This window comes from Hyperolius riggenbachi, chromosome 1 (assembly GCF_040937935.1).
Source record: "Hyperolius riggenbachi isolate aHypRig1 chromosome 1, aHypRig1.pri, whole genome shotgun sequence".
Lineage (NCBI taxonomy): Eukaryota > Metazoa > Chordata > Amphibia > Anura > Hyperoliidae > Hyperolius > Hyperolius riggenbachi.
The window spans coordinates 181,502,898-181,525,170 of NC_090646.1; positions in this window are offsets into that span (position 1 = coordinate 181,502,898).

Genomic DNA, 22,273 nt, shown 5'->3' on the forward strand with positions numbered 1-22,273 from the left:
CCCCTTTAGGCAGCGAGTGACAGGGAGCCCCTTTAGGCAGCGGGTGACAGGGAGCCCCTTTAGGCAGCGAGTGACAGGGACCCCTTTAGGCAGCGAGTGACAGGGACCTCTTTAGGCAGCGAGTGACAGGGACCCCTTTAGGCAGCGAGTGACAGGGACCCCTTTAGGCAGCAGGTGACAGGGACCCCTTTAGGCAGCTGGTGACAGGGACCCCTTTAGGCAGCGGGTGACAGGGACCCCTTTAGGCAGCGGGTGACAGTGACCCCTTTAGGCAGCGGGTGACAGGGAGCCCCTTTAGGCAGCGAGTGACAGGGACCCCCTTAGGCAGCGAGTGACAGGGACCCCTTTAGGCAGCGGGTGACAGGGAGCCCCTTTAGGCAGCGAGTGACAGGGACCCCTTTAGGCAGCGAGTGACAGGGACCCCTTTAGGCAGCAGGTGACAGGGACCCCTTTAGGCAGCGGGTGACAGGGACCCCTTTAGGCAGCAGGTGACAGGGACCCCTTTAGGCAGCGGGTGACAGGGAGCCCCTTTAGGCAGCGGGTGACAGGGAGCCCCTTTAGGCAGCGGGTGACAGGGAGCCCCTTTAGGCAGCGAGTGACAGGGACCCCTTTAGGCAGCGAGTGACAGGGAGCCCCTTTAGGCAGCGGGAGACAGGGGGCCCCTTTGGGCAGCGAGTGACAGGGACCCCTTTAGGCAGTGAGTGACAGGGACCCCTTTAGGCAGCAGGTGACAGGGACCACTTTAGGTAGCGAGTGACAGGGAGCCCCTTTAGGCAGCGGGTGACAGGGAGCCCCTTTAGGCAGCGAGTGACAGGGACCTCTTTAGGCAGCAGGTGACAAGGACCCCTTTAGGCAGCTGGTGTCAGGGACCCCTTTAGGCAGCGGGTGATAGGGACCCCTTTAGGCAGCGGGTGACAGGGACCCCTTTAGGCAGCGGGTGACAGGGAGCCCCTTTAGGCAGCGGGTGACAGGGACCCCTTTAGGCAGCGGGTGACAGGGACCCCTTTAGCCAGTAAGTGACAGACCCCCATTTAGGCAGTGAGTGACAGGTGCCCCTTCTCTCTAGCCGCCGCTCCCCCTTCACCTTGCAGCAACTTCAGACCTCGATCAGCGGCGACCCGACCAGTAAGTGCGGGCGCCGGACGCACCCGCACTATATGCGGAAGTGATGTCACTTCCACATATCAGTGCTGGTGCTGGGTCCTAGCGCCCGCACTATTGGTCGCCGCCTGATCAAGGACTGACGCGGCGGCCTGGAGGGGGTAAGCGGCGGCTACAGGGGGGTGAGCGGCGGCCAGGGGGGGGGGCAGCGGACGGCCAGGGGGAGGCAGCGGCACCCCCCTGGCTCTATGTGCGGACGTCCATGGGAATGGGGGACATGGAATGGGGTGGGGGTGCCGTGAGTTAGCAGTTCATGGACATTTTTTGGTGGGAGTTTACAGTTCATTTATGCTCCTCTCAGTCTGTGGCATGCTGTGACATAGTGTGCAGTGATTGTCACTGTCAATTTCTATTCGCCTAATAAAATGCAGTGTTTTCTCTCATCCTCTAATGTGTGAAAGCCTGGAAGTAGTTCAATCAGTTTCTTAAAGACAGTTTCCCTGGTAGCGGTATATTTGGGGCAGTGCAGCAGGAAGTGATTTTCGTCCTCGAGGGTCTTCTGCTCACAGTGTTGCCACAGTCTCTGCTCCCTGGGTTTGTATGTCTGTGTGTCTCCCAGACTCTATTTCGAGGTTGTGAGCACTCAGTCTGTAGATGCTCAGGATTTTCCTCTCTTGGAGCTTTTCCAGGTATGGGGCTATTTTATATTCTCTCTGTAGAGACTGGTATATGGTTAGCTTTTGTGACTGTTTTATTTCATTCCTCCATTTATCTACATAGTCTTCGTTGCTCTTGGCTGTGGTGTGTTTTATCTGGACTCTTGATAGGACTTGTGGATCTGAGTTTGGAGGGACCAGAGTCTTGACAACTTCTTTCAGGGCACATGGCTTTTCTTGGTCTTCATTGTGCAGCATGGCTTCGTAGTGGGGCAAGTTGGGCCTGCTGCTCTGTAGGTGGGCCCAGTAGGACAACACTCTCTTCAGTATCTCAAGCAGTAATGGGAATCTCCCCAGCTCAGCTCGGCAGGCATTGTTTGAGGTACTCCGATGGATCTGGAGGAGGTGTTTGCGGAATTCCAGGTGGAATATTTCTGTGGGACTAGATTCCCATTTTGATTGATCTGGATAGGTGATGGGGCCCCATATTTCGCTTCCGTAGAGTAGGATTGGGGTGATGACACTGTCAAGGACTTTCAGTCAGACCTTCACTGCTGGTTTGAGGTGGTACAGTTTTTTCCTGATGGCATAGAACGTTCTGCAAGTTTTGGCTTTCAGGGCCTCTATGGCTGATTTAAGACTTCCAGACCAAGGTAGGTATATTTGTCAGTTCTGCTGATTTCACAGTCATTTAGTGTAAAAGATGGGCAGGGCAGTTTCCAGGCTAAAGTTCACCCAGGGCGAGGGTGTAAAAATTGTGCCCCCCCCAAACCCCTCCTCCCCCCCCCGGATTCTCTAATCCATACTACGGACCAATTATAGGTAGTCAGGTATGGGTGCCCCAGTATTGATAGCCAGGTATAGTTGCAGCCTGTATAGTTAGCCAGCTGCAGGTGCCCCCAGTATAGATAATAACATAATAATAATAGAAAATATTTGTATAGCGCTTTCCTCCTGTCAGACTCAAAGCGCTCAAGAGCTGCAGCCACTGGGACACACTCAAGAGGCCACCCTGCAGTGTTAGGAAGTCTTGCCTTGAACTTCTTACTGAATAGGTACTGACCCTAGCCAGGATTCAAACCCTGGTCTCCCATGTTAAAGGCAGTGCCCTTAACCAGTACACTATCCAGCCACTAGTATAGGTTAGCTAAGTATAGGTGCAGCCAGTATAGGTTAGCTAGGTATAGGTGCCGCCAGTATAGGTTAGCTAGGTTTAGGTGCCACCAGTATAGGTTAGATAGGTACAGGTGGATAGCTGAGAAGTCAGGGCACAGAGAGCGCCAAGTCTAAATATATTTTTACTGGTACAATTCCAGAGCGAATTCCTGATCACCTTGGTAATCGATTGGAAGCAATCGGTCATGCCTATTAACTCACAAATTACTACTAACTAATTAGATCAGATCAATGGAATTGATCCAAAAAACAGATCAATACCACTGATCTAATTGATTTGGTTAGTGGGAATTCAGCAGTTAATGGACATGAACAATCCATTACGCAGCAATCAGAAACAATTAATCAGCTGCAGGATAGTACTGTAAACACACACACACACACACACACACACACACACACACACACACACACACACACACACACACACACACACACACACACACACACACACACACAGTATTGCATAAACCTACACAAACACACAATACAGCACTACACTCAGCAATATATAAAAACAATACAGAATACAATGCAGGCTTTTTAGCTGCTGCTGCGTATGCTGAAGGCTGGCTGCACACAGGTCTCTCTCCCAGCTGAAGGGGGCACACATGAAATGCTGGCTGCTGCAGATTCAGAAAGCCCGCTGGAGGGGGTAGGCGAGTCCCATGACTGTGTGATGGAGGCTGTCAGAGCAAGACAGCCTCCCAAAAAGTGTCCTCGGTGCAAGGAGGCTGTGGTCTCCTTGCCATAGACAATGCATACAAACAGAGCCGGGACAAGGTCCTCCAGCACCCAAGGCTGAGACACCAAAGTGCGCCCCTCCATCCCTGCCCCCGAGCCATCAAACACTGATTGCTATTAGACTAAGAGCCTCCACAGGGCCCACAACCTCCCCAACACCTTAATATCTTGTTATCTGGCTTGCAGTCACTGCTATGTATCCCCTTTTCTTATTAATTTCTGCTTCAAACACAATTGGGAATGACATCTGAATGAATTCTGCGCCCCCTCCTACACTGCGCCCTGAGGCTGGAGCCTCTCCAGCCTATGCCTCGGCCCGGCCCTGCATACAAAGCCGGGCTACAAAAACATGGCTACCGCTGCTGATAATAGCAGACCAGGCAGATTGCTCTCTAGTGACATCTGCACAGATTAGGAGTTACACTGTGCAGTCCTGTCATGTCGGAGAAGTCTGCCTGGGGAGAGAGGCTAGAACGACCTGGGGGGTGCCGCTGCTGTAGGGCTGGCATCAGAAATAGCACTATCGTTGGTAAGTGCTAGCCAACCTCCCATATTGCGCTGATTATGTCTGTCGCCCTAGGCCACGCCCACAACCTCAGAACTCTTATTTGATACCCAGCCCTGACTGCGCCCACGTCCCTCTCAGCGCTCAGGGCGGTGGCACGCCCCTAGAAACGGGGCTGAGGATGGGCTCTGGGCTGACCTTGTATTTTTCCTCTGGAACAACATGGTTTTGGTTTTCTTCAGAATAATGGGGAGCGCCCATTAGGGATGATCGAAAGAGCAGCAGGAGTTGTCGTAGGCCATGGGACCTAGAGGTGGTTCCACGGCGGTCATCACAATTTTTTGGGGGGAGCAGCAGGAGTTGTCGTAGGCCATGGGACCTAGAGGTGGTTCCATAGCGGTCATCACAATTGTTTTTTTGGAGCAGCAGGAGTTGTCGTAGACCATGGGACCTAGAGATGGCCCGAACGGTTCGCCGGCGAACGGTTCCCGGCGAACTTCCGGGGTTTCGCGATCGCGGAGTACCGCAAACTTTTCCGGAGGTTCGGTTCGCCCCCACAGTGCACCATTAGGGTCAACTTTGACCCTCTACATCACAGTCAGCAGGCACATTGTAGCCAATCAGGCTACACTCCCTCCTGGAGCCACTCCCCCCCTTATAAATGGCAGGTACCGCTGGCCATTATACTCACTCGTGTGCCTGCAGTAAATAGAGAAGGGACAGCTGCTGCAGTGCAGACTCTCTCATAGGAAAAGATTAGTTAGGCTCTTGTAGGCTTCTTAGCTGGCTCCTTGCTGATTCTTATTGCTAAAATAGCACCCCACAACAGCTCTTTTGAGAGCTAATCTTGTTCTTGTGATCTATTTTTTTTTCTGTGTGTCCCACTGACACTTGTGTTGCATAGACAGCCTTGATAATCCATACTGTGTGTGTGCCACTGCCAGGCCCAGCACATTCAGTGACTACCTGTGTGTGTGACAGGTGCACATTGTAATACCCATTACTGCATATACCAACCTACCTGTTGTTCACAGTGCACCCACCTACCTATGTGAGTTGAGCGCACACAGTGTCACTGCGCCTGTCCGCTACCTGTCTGTGTGTGACAGGTGCACATTGTAATACCCATTGCTGCATATACCTACCTACCTGTTGTTCACAGTGCATTCACCTACTTACGTGAGTTGAGCGCATGCAGTGTCACTGTGCCTGTTCGCTACCTGTCTGTGTGTGACAGGTGCACATTGTAATACCCATTGCTGCATATACCTACCTACCTGTTGTTCACAGTGCATCCACTTACCTACGTGAGTTGAGCGCATGCAGTGTCACTGTGCCTGTTCGCTACCTGTCTGTGTGTGACAGGTGCACATTGTAATACCCATCACTGCATATACCTACCTGTTGTGTTCAGTGCACCCACCTCATCACTGCATATACCTACCTGTTGTGTTCAGTGCACCCACCTACCTATGTGAGTGCACACAGTGTGATATACCACTCAGTGCATACTTGTTAACTGCACCTGTGTGACTGCACATTGTATTAGTCAAGTCAGTGCATACCTTTCACTTTATCCCCCCGATATGGACACAGCGGACAAAACAGGCAGAGGCAGACCCAGAGGAAAGCCACCCGGCAGGTCTGTGCGAGGTCGTGTTGATGTGATTTTGTGCGGCCCTCGACCAAAGTACAGTGCTCAACTCAGTGCACGTCCCATCAACTCCCAAGATTGTCAGGACGTGGTTGACTATTTAACACAGAACACCTCATCTTCCGCAGCCACCAGCGCTACTACAAGCACCACATCCGTTGCATTTGACAATTCGCTGGAGTTAATTGGTGGGGAATTAACTGATTCACAGCCATTATTGTTACAACCAGATGAAGGCGCTAAGCAAGTTACACAACCTCATATGTCTGAGTTAGGCGGCGACACTATGGACGTAACGTGTGACGATGATGAAGTACCTGCTGTTGGTGCAGTTTTGGACTTCTATATGAATGCCTATGAAGAAACTTTTGTCTATACGAATACTATTTTTACGCAATATGCCCTCTATTGGATGAGATATATAGATGATATTTTTTGCATGTGGGCAGGGCCACATTCGAGCCTACAAACTATGGTCACCCAATTGGAAGAACAGTGTCCATATATCAGGCTTACTATCCATAGTGATGAAAGTGAGGTCAGCTATTTAAATACTTTGGTAAAAGTAATTGATGGAAAGTTAACAACAGATCTTTATGTGAAGCCCACTGATACCAATTCTACACTATTATATGACAGCTTTCATCCTTCTAGTACTAAGGTATCAATACCGGTCAGTGAATTTCAGAGAGTCAGATGATTAGTAGTAGACGATTGAGATCTGTGTGAAGTCAGATTAGATGAGATGCATAACAAATGTATACAGAGACATTACTCTGAGACGTTGTTAGAGAAGGCGAGACCAAATTTGGATAGATCGGGTAGAACCAATCGTAGGAGAGGCCACAACAAAAGAATTCAATTTGTAAGTCAATACAATGTATTTAGTGACAGTATAGCCAAGATAGTACGTAAAAATTGGTGTTTATTGAGAGATAATTTCCCACAAATTGATGGGTTTCAGTCATTTTCCCTTATGTCATATAAAAGAGCACCAACATTAAAAGATAAACTTGTTCATGCCAATTTAGGATCTAAAAAAAGCTGAAATTCATAGATCCTCTAGGCCCAAAGGCACATACCCCTGTATGGGATGTGTGCATTGTAACAGTGTAATAAAAGGTAGTTATATTACTCATCCCCACAATGGTACTAAATTCCATATTAATGGCCATTTTGATTGTAATTCTAGCTATGTGATCTATTACTTAAAATGCCCATGTGGCCTTTATATTGGTCAGACGACACAAAGGATGAAAGATAGACATAAAAGTACTATCAGAAAACCTGCTAATGAATTATAGGTACCATACCATTTTACACAAGCAGGACATTCAGTTAATCAACTTAGATTTCAGGTTTTGGAACAGGTTAATCTACCTAGAAGAGGAGGTAATAGGATTAAGAAGCTACTTTATAGAGAATCAGTATGGATACATAGGGCTCGATTCACAAAGCGGTGCTAACCCAGTTAGAGAGTTTAGGCGTGATAACCATTGCACCACGCTGGTGAAAAGCCAGTTTTGGTGTGATAAGTTTAGGTGTGATAAGTTTAGGTGTGATAAGTTTAGGCATGCTAAGTTTAGATAAGTGTAGATAGCGTGCAAAGTCCCGCACGCAAAGCAGCACCATTAAACTCTATGCAAAGTGCACCAGACTTTGCTAGCGCAAAACTTTTGATCAGCTGTGCACTGCGGTGCTAACGCAGTTGGTGCTTAAACTTATCATGCCTAAACTTATCACACCTATACTTATCACGCCTAAACTTATCACACCTAAACTTATCACACCTAAACTTATCATGCCTAAACTGAGTTTAGGCATGATAAAGGGCTTTTCACCAGCGTGCTAACTGTTAGCACCGCTTTGTGAATCAAGCCCATAGACTAGACACTCTAGAACCTAGAGGGTTAAGTAGGGAGTATGACATGACCCCATTGATGTAGTACTTATCCCCTCTCTCTTTTGGGTGATGTAGACTATTTATTATTTATTTTCTTTATTTTCATTATTTATATCTTTCATTTTATTTTTGCATTATATATATATTTCTGTGTATTGATATATTGTATAGGCTTTTGCTGTCGATCTTGGCTAAATACATTGTAATATTTACTGTGAGTATAGCGCAGCACTATATGCTGCGTCTTGATGCGTTGCCAGGGGTTTGTTTACGTGTTGCTACGTGATGGGGCGGAAGGCGTGCTCAGATTGTTGACATCCACATACAAGCGGTCACGTGGGCGGGATGACATCACCGCCCACGTGTCTTCTATATGCACGACCAGAGGGCGGCTCTGTGAGCGGCCTGGAGAAACCCAGTTCCCGATCTGGTCCGCCGCTTGGTAGGCGTGTCTGTTGGGCGTGTTCTATCAGCTGGGTCCTCCTTATTGGTCGGCGTCTTGCTAGCTGTCTGCACTCTGGTGTATGCCTGACCACCCCATCGCAAGGTTTGAGACGTCAGAGAATACAGGAAAATTGAATACTCACCTTTGGTAATTTTCCTTTCCTGGATCAGATGATGGCGGCATACCTCTGGGTTTGGCTCCACCCCCCAAACCCGATTGGACAGGCCACATAATAAATTAAAGGAATCCGCCCCCTCCAGCCATTCTGGTAAAGATTAGTCCTCGAATGGACAAGAGGGAGGGATTCGTATGCCGCCATTATCTGATCCAGGAAAGGAAAATTACCGAAGGTGAGTATTCAATTTTCCTGTTTCCTGGACAGAGAATGGCGGCATACCTCTGGGACATAAAAATCACCAACGAGGGAGGGAAAATGCAAAATATATTTATTAATTCAAAAGGCAGACAAAACAGCTTTGCCAAAATTTACAGTAGTTAAGGCAGCAGGATTGACATGGTAATGTGATAGAAAGGTGTGAGCAGAAGACCAACTGGCAGCTTTACATATGCAATCGACTGACACTTTAGTAAAAGAAGCCCAAGAAGCCGCCATCCCCCTAGTTGAATGTGCATGAACTTCCTGTGGGGCTGGCAACCCTTTCTGCTTGTAACTCTCCTGAATAATTTTCACTAGCCAGCTAGCTATCGTTCTAGAGGTAACTGGAAGACCTTTCCTCTGACCCTGAATATTAATGAACAAACGGTCTGAAGATCTAAATTCAGCTGTGGCGTTAAGATAGGCCCTAATACTTCTTCCTACATCCAAAGGATGAAGACCACTGTCAGAGTTAAACGTTGGAAGAACAAGTTCCTGATTGATATGAAACACTGATGATACTTTTGGTATGTGATCCAAAACAGGTCTAATCACAACTCTATCTGGAAAGAACTCTAGGAGATTATTAGAGCACCCTAAAGATTGTAGGTCTGAGACTCTTTTAGCGGAAGAGATAGCCACCAGGAAAACAGTTTTCAAACAGATGTTAGATAATGAAGCTGACTCCACCGGCTCAAAAGGATGTGATGATAATGCATCTAAAACTATACATAGATCCCACTGGGGAAAAAACGGCTTCCTGGGAGGCCTCATCTTCTGTACTGCTTGAATGAATTGGATAACTAATGGGTGCTGAGCCCACTTATCACCAGTCAATGCTGACAAGGCAGAGACCTGTACTTTAATTGCTGATAGGCTCAACTCTTTCTCTACGCCTGTTTGAAGAAAGTCCAGGATATCTTGAATTGTGGGAGCATGAAAATTACGATGTCTTTCTGAAGAGAAAACAGCAAATTTTTCCCAAATCCGATGATATGTACAATTTGTAGAAATTTTTCTTGCCTTCAACAGGGTGGAGGCCACTGCTGCTAAACAACCTAATGACAAATACTTCTCCCTTTCAATTTCCATGCCGTCAAATTTAGGGTGTTGACCTCTGGATACAACAGATTCTGCTGGGCTAGAAGGTTGTGGATCATCGGAAGCCTGATCGGTTCTTCTTGACTCAATTCCAGTGCCATGGTAAACCAAGGCCTCCGTGGCCAGTAAGGCAGAATAACAATGATCGTGCATGATTCCGTGGTCAGTCTTTGCAAGAACCTCACTATCAATGGGAATGGAGGAAAAGCATACCCCAGGCTGAAATCCCAGACTTGGGAAAGACAGTCCACTCCCGCTGAGCTCGGATGATGATACCTTGAAAAAAAGCGGTGAGTCTTCGTATTCCATGGGGACGCACAAAGGTCTATTTGAGGTAGACCCCACTGATGTATTATGTTCTGATAGACTTCGTTGTTTAGGACCCATTCGTGAGGATTGCAGAAGCTTCTGCTGAGGTGATCGGCTACTACATTCTGAATCCCCGGCAGATAAGATGCAGATAGATGGGATAGAAATCTCTGTGCCCAGATCATTAAAGGACTTGTTTCCTGAAGGAGAGCATAACTCCTTGTCCCCCCTTGACGTTTGATATAAGAGACCGCTGTCGTATTGTCTATTTGCAATAGAACCGATTTGTTCATGATCAAGGGCTGGAAGGCTTTCAATGCCATGAAGGCCACTCTCAATTCCAGTATGTTTGATTGGGTATGCGTTTGAGGCAATCTCCATTTCTGCTGGACCCATTGACCCTCGCAATGGGCTCCCCATCCTATCTGACTGGCATCTGACGTCACTACAATCGGGATCAGGGCCGGCCTTAGGTTTCACAGCGCCCTGAGCGAACCAGATTTTGGTGCCCCCCCCCCATTCATCCTCTTCGCGTGTGAGCGCACCACACACATACACTAATGGGGGGGGGGGGGCTTAGTAGTGTGTAGGTAGATAGGTAGGTGCCCCCAGTACAGGTTAGATAGGTAGGTACCTGCAACATAGGTTAGATAGGTAGCTGCCCCAGTATAGATTAGATAGGTAGATGCCCCCAGTATAGATTAGATAGGTAGCTGCCCCCAGTATAGGTTAGATAGGTAGGTGCCCCCAGTATAGGTTAGATAAGTAGCTGCCCCCCAGTATAGATTAGATAGGTAGGTGCCCCCCGTATAGATTAGATAGGTAACTGCCCCCCAGTGTAGATTAGATAGGTAGCTGCCCCCCAGTATAGGTTAGATAGGTAGCTGCCCCCCAGTATAGGTAGGTGCCCCCAGTATTGGCTATATAGGTAGCCGCCCCCAGTATAGGTTAGATAGGTAGCTGCCCCCCAGTATAGGTTAGATAGGTAGCTGCCCCCCAGTATAGGTAAGTGCCCGTAGTATTGGCTATATAGGTAGCCACCCCCAGTATAGGTTAGATAGGTAGCTGCCCCCCAGTATAGGTTAGATAGGTAGGTGCCCTCCAGTATAGGTTAGATAGGTAGCTGCCCCCAGTATATATTAGATAGCTGCCCCCAGTATAGGTTAGATAGGTAGCTGCCCCCAGTATAGGTTAGATAGGTAGGTGCCCCCCAGTATAGGTTAGATAGGTAGCTGCCCCCAGTATAGGTTAGATAGGTAGCTGCCCCCCAGGTTAGGTTAGGTAGGTAGGTGCCCCCCAGTATAGGTAGGTGCCCCCAGTATTGGCTATATAGGTAGCCGCCCCCAGTATAGGTTAGATAGGTAGCTGCCCCCCAGCGTAGGTTAGATTAGGTAGGTGCCCCCCAGTATAGGTTAGATAGGTAGCTGCCCCCAGTATAGGTTAGATAGGTAGCTGCCCCCCAGGTTAGGTTAGGTAGGTAGGTGCCCCCAGTATAGGTAGGTGCCCCCAGTATTGGCTATATAGGTAGCCGCCCCCAGTATAGGTTAGATAGGTAGCTGCCCCCCAGCGTAGGTTAGATTAGGTAGGTGCCCCCCAGTATAGGTTAGATAGGTAGCTGCCCCCAGTATAGGTTAGATAGGTAGCTGCCCCCAGTATAAGGTAGGTAGGTGCCCCCCCCCCGCATAGTGGAGGGGGGAGCCGCGGGGAGGGCAGCCCGACCTCTCCCTCCCTTCCTCTCCGGGCCACCCTCTGTGCTCAGTGCTCCCCCCTCCGATGCAGACTGCAGCAGAAAGAACTCACCTCCCTGGTTCTGATCGCCGGCGCCTCTCACTTGCCGCTGGTCTACTCTCTTCTACATAGTTTACCGATACACACTAAACTTCCTGTTAAGCAGGAAGTTTAGTGTGCATCAGTAACTAATGTAGAAGATACCAGCGGCAAGTGAGAGGCGCCGGCGATCGGAACCAGGGAGGTGAGTTCTTTCTGCTGCAGTCTGCATCGGAGGGGGGAGCACTGAGCACAGAGGGTGGCCCGGAGAGGAAGGGAGGGAGAGGTCGGGCTGCCCTCCCCGCGGCTCCCCCCTCCATCACGGCGCACGCACATCACCCCCAGCAGCGGCACCAGGGGGCGGAGAGGGAGTACCCAGCCGGGGCCGCAAAAACACGCAGCCAGGGGAGAGGAGCGCCCCCTGGAAGCCGGCGCCCTGAGCGATCGCACCGGTCGCTCAGGTCAAAGGCCGGCCCTGATCGGGATAACTGGTTGGATTTGATGACAATTGTACAGATTTTGAAGCCGTAACCACCAAAGGAGAGATTCTCTTACTGATTGTGGAAGGACCATCTTCTGAAACAGATCTACTTTGTTCCAAGATTGCAACAGGAAGTACTGAAAGTTCCTCAGATTCCAGTGTGCCCACTTCACCATCGGTATGGTTGAGGAGAGAGACCCCACAAGGCTTAGACAATCCGTGGCCGTAAGAACATGCTTAGAGAGGATCCACCTCACTTTCTGACATAATATCTCCATCTTTTCCTTGGGCAGGCAAATCTTGTTTTCCGTCGTTATGAAGCGTGCTCCCAGGAAGACCATGTCTTGAGAGGGGCTCAACTGACTTTTCTGAAAGTTTATTAGCCATCCCAGGTCTAACAACTTTTTCAGCAACATCTCCTGATGGACGAGCAATGTAGACCGGTCTTGATTTACTAGCAAGATGTCGTCCAAGTAATGGAAAACTCTGAGCCCTTTCACCCGTAGTGATGCAATCACTGGCAAGAGAACCTTTGAGAAAGTCCGGGGGGCTTTTGAAAGACCAAATGGGAGACACTGAAACTGGTAATGTTGATTGTTTACTGAAAACCTTAGATATTTCTGAAACTTCTTCCTTATCGGAACGTGAAGGTATGCATCTGACAAATCTATTGTTGACAACCAGTCGTTTTTCAGGATCATTTTTATAATCGTTTGCAAAGATTCCATCTTGAAGTGCTGAACTTTGATGAAATGATTCAGAAACTTGAGATCTAGAATGGGCCTCCAACCACCTGAATTTTTTGGCACCAAGAATAAAGGTGAATAAATTCCGTGAAACCTCTTGTTTACTGGAACTGAGACTATTGCCTTAACCTGAATTAATGACTCTATATATTCCAGAAGAACTTGACGTTTTTGATGGGAGAATGGGATCTTTGTCTGTATAAATCTTCTCACAGGAGGTCTTCTCTTGAATCTCCATTAGTGCCCCTGTTTTAACGTTCTCAGCACCCAAGGGTCCTGAATCTTTCCCACCCAGCGTTCCCGAAAGAACTGGAGTCTTGCCCCCACCGGAACAGACTGGGTGGACGTACCTTCAAAAGGGCTTCTGAGGTTGTCGGGAACCAAGAGTGGTCTTTGACTTGTTTGACTTCAAAAAGGTAGACTGGGTACCCCTCCAGTTTCTTGAAAAAGCTCTTCCTGGCTTGTAAGACTTTGACTGCTGGGAACGGTTAAAATATGGCTTTCTATAATTCTGTCGATTTTGCCGTGGTTTCCTATCTTGGGGTAATAGGCCAGAGTTTCCGCCCGTAACTTTGGCGATTGCACTGTCCATCTTTTCTCCAAACAGGTGCGTGCCATCAAAGGGTATCTTGCACCAATTGTTGCGGGATGATTGATCTGCTGACCATGGTTTTAACCATAATGCTCTTCTGGCTGTAACGGTATTAAGCATTGTCCGGGCTGAAGATCTTATTACATCTATAGCGGCTTCTCCCATGAAATCACTCGAGAGTTGTAATTCGTCTAAGGCTCTGATGATGTCCTGTTTGTCAGCGTCAGAGTTTAGGGCCAACTCGATATTTTCTACCCAGACTTTTGTGGCTTTAGCTAGGGAGGTTAAAGCAACAGCAGGTTTACAAGAAGCCCCAGCAGAAAGAAATGCCTTCTTAATATCTGAATCAATTTTTCTATCAAGAGGATCCTTGAAAGAAATTACATCATCCATTGGTAATGTTACATGTTTTGCTAGACGCATAATAGATGAATCTACAATAGGGGTAGAATCCATTAACCTCGCATCTTGTTCAGACAACGGATATAGTTTCGAAAATCGATTAACCAGAGATGGTTTCTGCTCCACTGTGTTCCACTCCTTTAAGAAAATCTCTTTAATTACTTTCATTAGAGGGAATGCCACCGGTTGTCTGTCTAAGTGTGGATAATATTTATCCGGTTTCTGACTTGCTTCCTTATCGTCTTCCCAACCAATAGCAGATTTTATAGCCATAACAAATGCTGGTACTAGGGCAAAGTCAAAACCTACAGGAGGTACAGAACCTTGTGCAGAAGATTCCTTCCCCTGCATGTGAGATGTTGAAGGAACTGCCTGTGAGGTCTGGGCAGACATTTTATCAAAGGTCTCTTGTACTGCCTGCTGAATAAATGACATAACCTGTATATTATCAGCTTCTTTGTCTCTTCCTAATTCACTGAAACATGTTTCACACAACATTTTGTCAGGCATAGCAGGCTGAGCACAAGACCAACATAACGATTTTTCAGGTTGACGAAATCTTCTACTATCCCCCTCCTCCAAAGAGGGAGATCTACGTCTATGATGATAGACTGGGGAATGTCTGTAGGAAGCATAGTCATGTCTCCTTGGAGATCTTGACCTTGATCTATGTCTGCGCATAGGAGAGCGACTTCGATAATAATATCCTCTTGAGTAATGTTTGCTAGGTGATCGCCTGTGGCGGTCTCTAGAACGTCTATCCGGAGAATGTCTCTTATCATTATGATCTTTAGAAGATCTTCTATATGAAGAACTTGGTCCGTGGGAAGAACGGTGAGCTGCAGGCTCCCTTCTTGACCTCGATCGTGACCGACCTCTATCAGACTGGTGACCTTTAGACATTGTATGTCTCTTCTCTCTCTCACGCGGACTGTGGAGACATAAAATAAAATATGTTCCACTAAAAAGATCCGCAAGGAAAATAAAAAATAAAGAGAGAGAAATAGCACTCTTTTAAATCCCCAGGAAAGATTAACTTGTGCAATAATAAATATTTTAAGAGACACAACGTGCACAAATCACTTGATATCAAAAATAAAAGTGATACCTTTCCCTTGCAACAATAACCACATCATCACCAGCCTCCATTCCTGTAACTTTCCAACCTTCAAATCCAAACATAAAAAGGCACTATTAGTACCTATAACCCTATGCTGGATGAGCACTTGATGCACATTTAGTCAGGCAGAAAAAAGTTGTAAAAGTATACCTCCGTGAGGATGCAACAGATGTAAGATATCCCTCTATCCAGGCAAGGAAGCAGCAGGAGTATACCGTGTAGGAAACAAAGAAGCGTACTACCAGGAACGAGCGGTACCGCCAGCATCCACGCTGACACCCGCTCTGGCGTTCCGGAAGACGGCCACCGGAAGTTTAAACAGGCGGCCAATCAGCAGACATCTCGCACAGTCCCGCGAGATCAGAGTCTTCCGCGTTCCAGGAAGAGCTAAGTCCCGACCAGACACTACCGCTCAGTGAGGTGACGGAGGCTGGGAGGGAGAGAAGGAAGGGCATAGGCTGCATGATGTGTGGGCACATCTATAAACCCCTATTAGGGGTCGCAATGGCCATAATTAAGTGGGAGAGGCTGAACCCACTGTAGCACGCCTTCCAAAAAAACAGGCGAGGAAAAGATAAGAAGGAAAAAAAAAAGTGTACCTGTCCATTCGAGGACAGAGGAAAAAAGAATGGCTGGAGGGGGCGGATTTCTTTAATTTAATATGTGGCCTGTCCAATCGGGTTCGGGGGGTGGAGCCAAACCCAGAGGTATGCCGCCATTCTCTGTCCAGGAAAAACATATGCATGACAAGGTCCTCACTAAGTCCGCTTGGCGAGACAGATGGGGATTGGTCGCCGCATAGTGGCAGATGCATGTGATTGGTCCATACTCCATGCATGATAGTATAAATAGTGTGATTATGTTTGAAATTATTTGTACACTGATAGGGCTTGAGAAAGGAGGTCTTACCTCCAAAACGTTGCCTAAAACGGTCATGTGTTTCTCTTAAAAAGAATAAAAGAGCTTACTTATACAGATGGTGCCGGTCTCTACCTACGACTGTGTTTATTAGAAAGATATATTTTTATTTTAATACGTAAAATCTTATAAAACAAACAACAAAAACAAAAAACATTTGGCTAAAAATAAACAAAAAAAGAGTAATATCCGATGCAGCAGTTCATTGCAGATGAGCTCCTCACTTTCCGGCCGTTGCTCACAACCTTCTTCTCTTCCCTCAGATGTAGCTTAGCCCCCTGAAGTGACATAAGAAACAGGTTAAGGGGTCTCTTCCAGTGGATACCACACCTTTCTGAAAACGGACAGCATGTGCTAATCCCCCAACCTCCCTCACCTGCTATTACATACATCACTACAGGGACTGGGTTCCAAGTCTGGGAGAAGGGTGGAGGGCGTGAACTGCAGCTGTACATCTATAGTGATAACTTCCCCAGGAATGTACTGGTACACCAGGTAGTTAAGGGTTTATTTTGTTCGCAAAAATCAACAAGGAAACATTTATAAAACGCTTTTCTCCCGTAGGACCCAAAGTGCATTAAAAATATGAAATAAGTTGCAAATAGGTGTATTCAGCAAAAAAAAAAAAAAAAAAAAAAAAAAAAAAGATGTGCCTTAACATGGGCAAAGAAATAAAATGTGCTGTTCATTTTAAAACTGTACTGACTTTTCTTCTGCTTGAGATATAAACATAATACTATTTGACTTTGCCTGTACTATTTGCAGCTGCTAAACACAAAGGATCTTGAAAAAAAATCTTGGCAATAACAAATGATGTAATAAATACATAAGAACTATGGGAAAGTGCAGTAAGAACAACATCGATAATGATTCACTTTTTGTTGAGAGAAGGTGAGGTAAACAGTGCCAATTTCCTGGCAGTCGTTCGGCTTGAGTGATGTCTGAATCACAGACCTAGAACAAGCATAGCCAGTGTGGTCAGACTGTTGGGCCCTTTTACCCTGAAAACTGTGATCGCTGTCACAAGTGCACTGGTCAAGGAAAGGAAAAACAATATAAAGCAGCACCTTGAAGCCAACTTCATCATTAGCAAGCTGCCTTCTATGCCTCTACGACCATGTGACGTTAGGGCTATGATCCTCTGCACACTAGGCTGGCTGAGCTATGCTTGACTGGCTTGCCTGAAATGATTATTTGCATTGTTTGAAAGGAAATAAATATGTCAGCCTCCATATCCCTCTCAGGTGTCCTTTAATCAAATATGCATGAAATAATTTACACATAAAAACAACTACCTCAAGTTCCTGGCTTTAGATAAAATGATGTATGGTGTGACTGCCAGGGATCTAACTGCTTTATATATTTATATATATATATATATATATATATATATATATATATATATATATATATATATATATATAGACCTGACCAAGAAGTTTACTTTATCAGACTTAAAGAGGAACTGTAACGACAAAACGGCCCCTGGGGGGTACTCACCTCGGGTGGGGGAAGCCTCAGGATCCTAATGAGGCTTCCCACGCCGTCCTGCGTCCCTCGGGGGTCTCGCTTTAGCCCTCTGTGCAGCGGTGACGTAATATTTACCTTCCTGGCTCCTGCGCAGGCGCTCTGATGCCTCTCGGCGCCGAAGTAGGCGGAAATACCCGATCGCCGTCGGGTCTGCTCTACTGCGCAGGCGCAAGTTTCCGGCGCCTGCGCAGTAGAGCGGACCCGACGGAGATCGGGTATTTCCGTCTATTTCCGTGCCAAAAGTCGCCACAGCGCCCCCGCTGGAGCCAGCAAAGGTAAATATTGAACTGACAGTCGGCACAGTCGCTGGCTGTTCGGAGGGCTGCGGCGAGACCCCCGTGGGACAGAGGACGGTGTGGGAAGCCTCATTAGGATCCGGAGGCTTCCCCCACCCGAGGTGAGTACCCCCCAGGGGAGGTTTTTGTTGTTACAGAGTCTCTTTAATATATCAGCATTACTATATCAGTTTACTGGTACAAGATTCTACTGTATAGTCTGATGTCATATTCATTGTGCACATTCCGGATTAAAGGTGTAATTTATAAACATTGATATGCTTTGTACAAGAGAAGCCTGACATAGATTCAGCAATGCCGGGACAAGTACCACAAAACCTGGCAGTGCAGAGTTCCAGGCACGAGGCCAGTTTCTGTGCAGCCAGCCCCTCCAGTTTCTGCCTCCTGTTTAGAGCATAACAGGTCATGAGCAGCATAAAAAACTGGTAAATATCAGGTATGGAGATGAGCCCTTAATTACCCATCCTACATACAGGTATTTTATGGGAAGAAAAAAACAAGAGAATTCATACCCCTTGATGCTTGCTGGATGTCTGGGTGAAAGACATGCCCATTCTCACATTTTCAGGGCCAAGATCCCTTCCTGAAGCTACACAGACCCTCTTATCTCATCTGCATTTCAAATGGAAAAACCGTTCTAAAGCCTTTTGTCAGTAGGGCCTGGATCACACCTGAAAAAAGCATGCAGTCAAGCTTGTCAGATTTGTCATAGACAACTGATCTGCATGCTTGTTCAGGAGCTATGGCTTAAATTAGTATATGTATTAAAAGGAACTAAGCACCCTTTCTTTCCCTGGAATTTAGCCTGGTTACTCATAGCTATAGGAGCTGCCATGTTCCTCCTCCCTTTCTTACCATCCTTATTTCCAGAAGTCACAGATGCTATCTTCACACATTCCCTCTGGATAAACTCTTTGAAGCAGTTGTCCTAATTACTCACCCACCTCTGTTGATGAAAAGGTATTGTTTATTTCTTGGTAATGTGTGCAAGTAAACAATTACTTAGGTCCTTAGCTGCCTGAAACCTCTGCGGTTGGGCGGTCTGGCTGAAGTAAACAAATAAAACCTGTGCTAAACTTTAAATGTAAAAGTAAAAAAAAGTTTTTTTTTAATAATGAGACACATTGTTGGCATGCATTTTTAATGTCCTTTTGAGATACCCTAGGTGCTAAACATGGTCGGGTCACTTTAAAAACAAAAAAAGCACATTAAAAAAATTGACATACATCTCCATATAAAACAATGAATAACAACATGGTACAAAAACAATAAGGTAGAGTATTACCAGGGTATGGCAAATAGGAAATGTATAAAAAAAAACCAACAACATAAATCACAGTTGTGGGTATTCAAGGTCAGCTAAGAGAAAGGGAATATAGACATATCACGGGTGATAATGCTGTCAGAGAATTACACATTACACAGAACAATGGGCCACTCACCGAGTCCACTACTAGGTGCCCATTATTTTAGTACAGTACATGCAGCTATGGCTTAACCTTATGGAACAGTTCGGTATCCCAGGTGATATACTGACATTTGCACAAACAAGATATCCCATTCAATCTGTATCAAGATTTATCTCTCACGCCATTTATCCCTCACTCTACGGAATTTAGTAGGAGCCTTCCTGTGAGCGTACACCAATTTCTTATAAGGTAGGCCCCTGTCAACCCATTTTAGTGCTCGATTCACCTTAATGGAATACAGGTAGTCCCCGGGTTAACGAACGAGATAGGGACTGTAGGTTTGTTCTTAACCTGAATCTGTTCTTAAGTCGGAACACTCTGCCATTTCTGCCCCCTGTACCTCCTCTGTGCCTCCAGTGTCCGTCATTTCTGCCCCCTGTACCTGCTTATACAATTTTAAAAGCCATTTTTTCTTTGAATTTTTCAAAATTGATTTTCTCAAAAACTACAAGTCCAATTTGAAAAAAAAAAATTTGGCTTGTTCCCATCAGTGGTGCTCACCGCCAGGTCGTGATCACGCTTACGCGTGGATTCACGACCATTTTGACGCATTCCGCCTCGGACACGCTAAGCCGTGAATAGATTTTCAACCACGAAAATCTGCTTCGGCTTCGCGTGAATGCGGACAGAAATCCGCATTCACGCTCGTGAAACCCGGCACTGAAGTCGTGGTTAGCGGAAATGCGTCAAACTATGCGGAAGTGACACATTGCAGGCCAATCAGAGGGCCCCAGCCAGGCCCTAGCAACCAATCACAGGAGGGGAGCTATGCCCTCCCCTCCTGAATATAAAGCGGCGGCCATGATGGAAAAGCTCTGTCCTTGCTAGACTGTGGTGCTGAGAGGATTATCTCCAGGCCATTGTTGTTTGAGCAAGTGCATTTATTGTGTTAAAAACAAAGCGTTTTTTTTTGCTAACACTGCTCTTATACTGTACACAGTTAGCTAGTCAGTGAGTGATTGCTGTAGTTAGTTGTAGTCAGTGTAGTGTAGTGGGAGTGTGGGAGTCTAGTGATTATTTAACTGTGTGTAGTGCAGGCAGGTTCAGTGCTGCAGTGTAGTCAGTGTAGTGGGAGTGGGGATTATCTGTGTGTAGTGCAGGCAGGCAGGTTAGTGCAGCTGCAGTGTTCACTTGTATATTCCAGTGACAGTTATACACTTGTACTATTTGCAGGCAGCCAGTCACACCGCCGGCGCCGCCACTCTCTGCCAGCGCTGTTCATTCATTCTGTCAGTGACCTTGTGCCGTGCCCAGTGCCCACTGCTCGCTCGCTGGCATATAAGCATCTCATTACACAGTGTGACATCCTTGTGTGCCCACTGCATCCTTCAGTGACCTAGTTGTATATCCAGTGCCCACTGCTGTGCCCACTGCATCCTTCAGTGACCTTGTACTGTGCCCACTGCATCCTTCAGTGACCTAGTTGTATATCCAGTGCCCACTGCTGTGCCCACTGCATCCTTCAGTGACCTTGTACTGTGCCCACTGCATCCTTCAGTGACCTAGTTCTATATCCAGTGCCCACTGCTGTGCCCACTGCATCCTTCAGTGACCTTGTACTGTGCCCACTGCATCCTTCAGTGACCTAGTTGTATATCCAGTGCCCACTGCTGTGCCCACTGCATCCTTCAGTGACCTTGTACTGTGCCCACTGCATCCTTCAGTGACCTAGTTGTATATCCAGTGCCCACTGCTGTGCCCACTGCATCCTTCAGTGACCTTGTACTGTGCCCACTGCATCCTTCAGTGACCTAGTTGTATATCCAGTGCCCACTGCTGTGCCCACTGCATCCTTCAGTGACCTTGTACTGTGCCCACTGCATCCTTCAGTGACCTAGTTGTATATCCAGTGCCCACTGCTGTGCCCACTGCATCCTTCAGTGACCTTGTACTGTGCCCACTGCATCCTTCAGTGACCTAGTTGTATATCCAGTGCCCACTGCTGTGCCCACTGCATCCTTCAGTGACCTTGTACTGTGCCCACTGCATCCTTCAGTGACCTAGTTGTATATCCAGTGCCCACTGCTGTGCCCACTGCATCCTTCAGTGACCTTGTACAGTGCCCACTGCATCCTTCAGTGACCTAGTTGTATATCCAGTGCCCACTGCTGTGCCCACTGCATCCTTCAGTGACCTTGTACTGTGCCCACTGCATCCTTCAGTGACCTAGTTGTATATCCAGTGCCCACTGCTGTGCCCACTGCATCCTTCAGTGACCTTGTACAGTGCCCACTGCATCCTTCAGTGACCTAGTTGTATATCCAGTGCCCACTGCTGTGCCCACTGCATCCTTCAGTGACCTTGTACTGTGCCCACTGCATCCTTCAGTGACCTAGTTGTATATCCAGTGCCCACTGCTGTGCCCACTGCATCCTTCAGTGACCTTGTACTGTGCCCACTGCATCCTTCAGTGACCTAGTTGTATATCCAGTGCCCACTGCTGTGCCCACTGCATCCTTCAGTGACCTTGTACAGTGCCCACTGCATCCTTCAGTGACCTAGTTGTATATCCAGTGCCCACTGCTGTGCCCACTGCATCCTTCAGTGACCTTGTACTGTGCCCACTGCATCCTTCAGTGACCTAGTTGTATATCCAGTGCCCACTGCTGTGCCCACTGCATCCTTCAGTGACCTTGTACAGTGCCCACTGCATCCTTCAGTGACCTAGTTGTATATCCAGTGCCCACTGCTGTGCCCACTGCATCCTTCAGTGACCTTGTACTGTGCCCACTGCATCCTTCAGTGCCGTTGTACTGTGCCTGGTGCATCCTTCAGTGACCTTGTACTGTGCCCACTGCATCCAGTGATTCATTACTAGCAACATGTCTGGCAGGGTTTCGCGGGGTGAGAGGAAAGGGAGTTCAATTGCCTCAGCCACTTCTGGGACTGCTCCACGTCCAGGGAGAGGACGCCCAGCTGTACGTGGTCGTGATGCAGCAGAAAGGGGGGCAGCAAAGCCTGGGCCGAGTCAGTGGACACCAT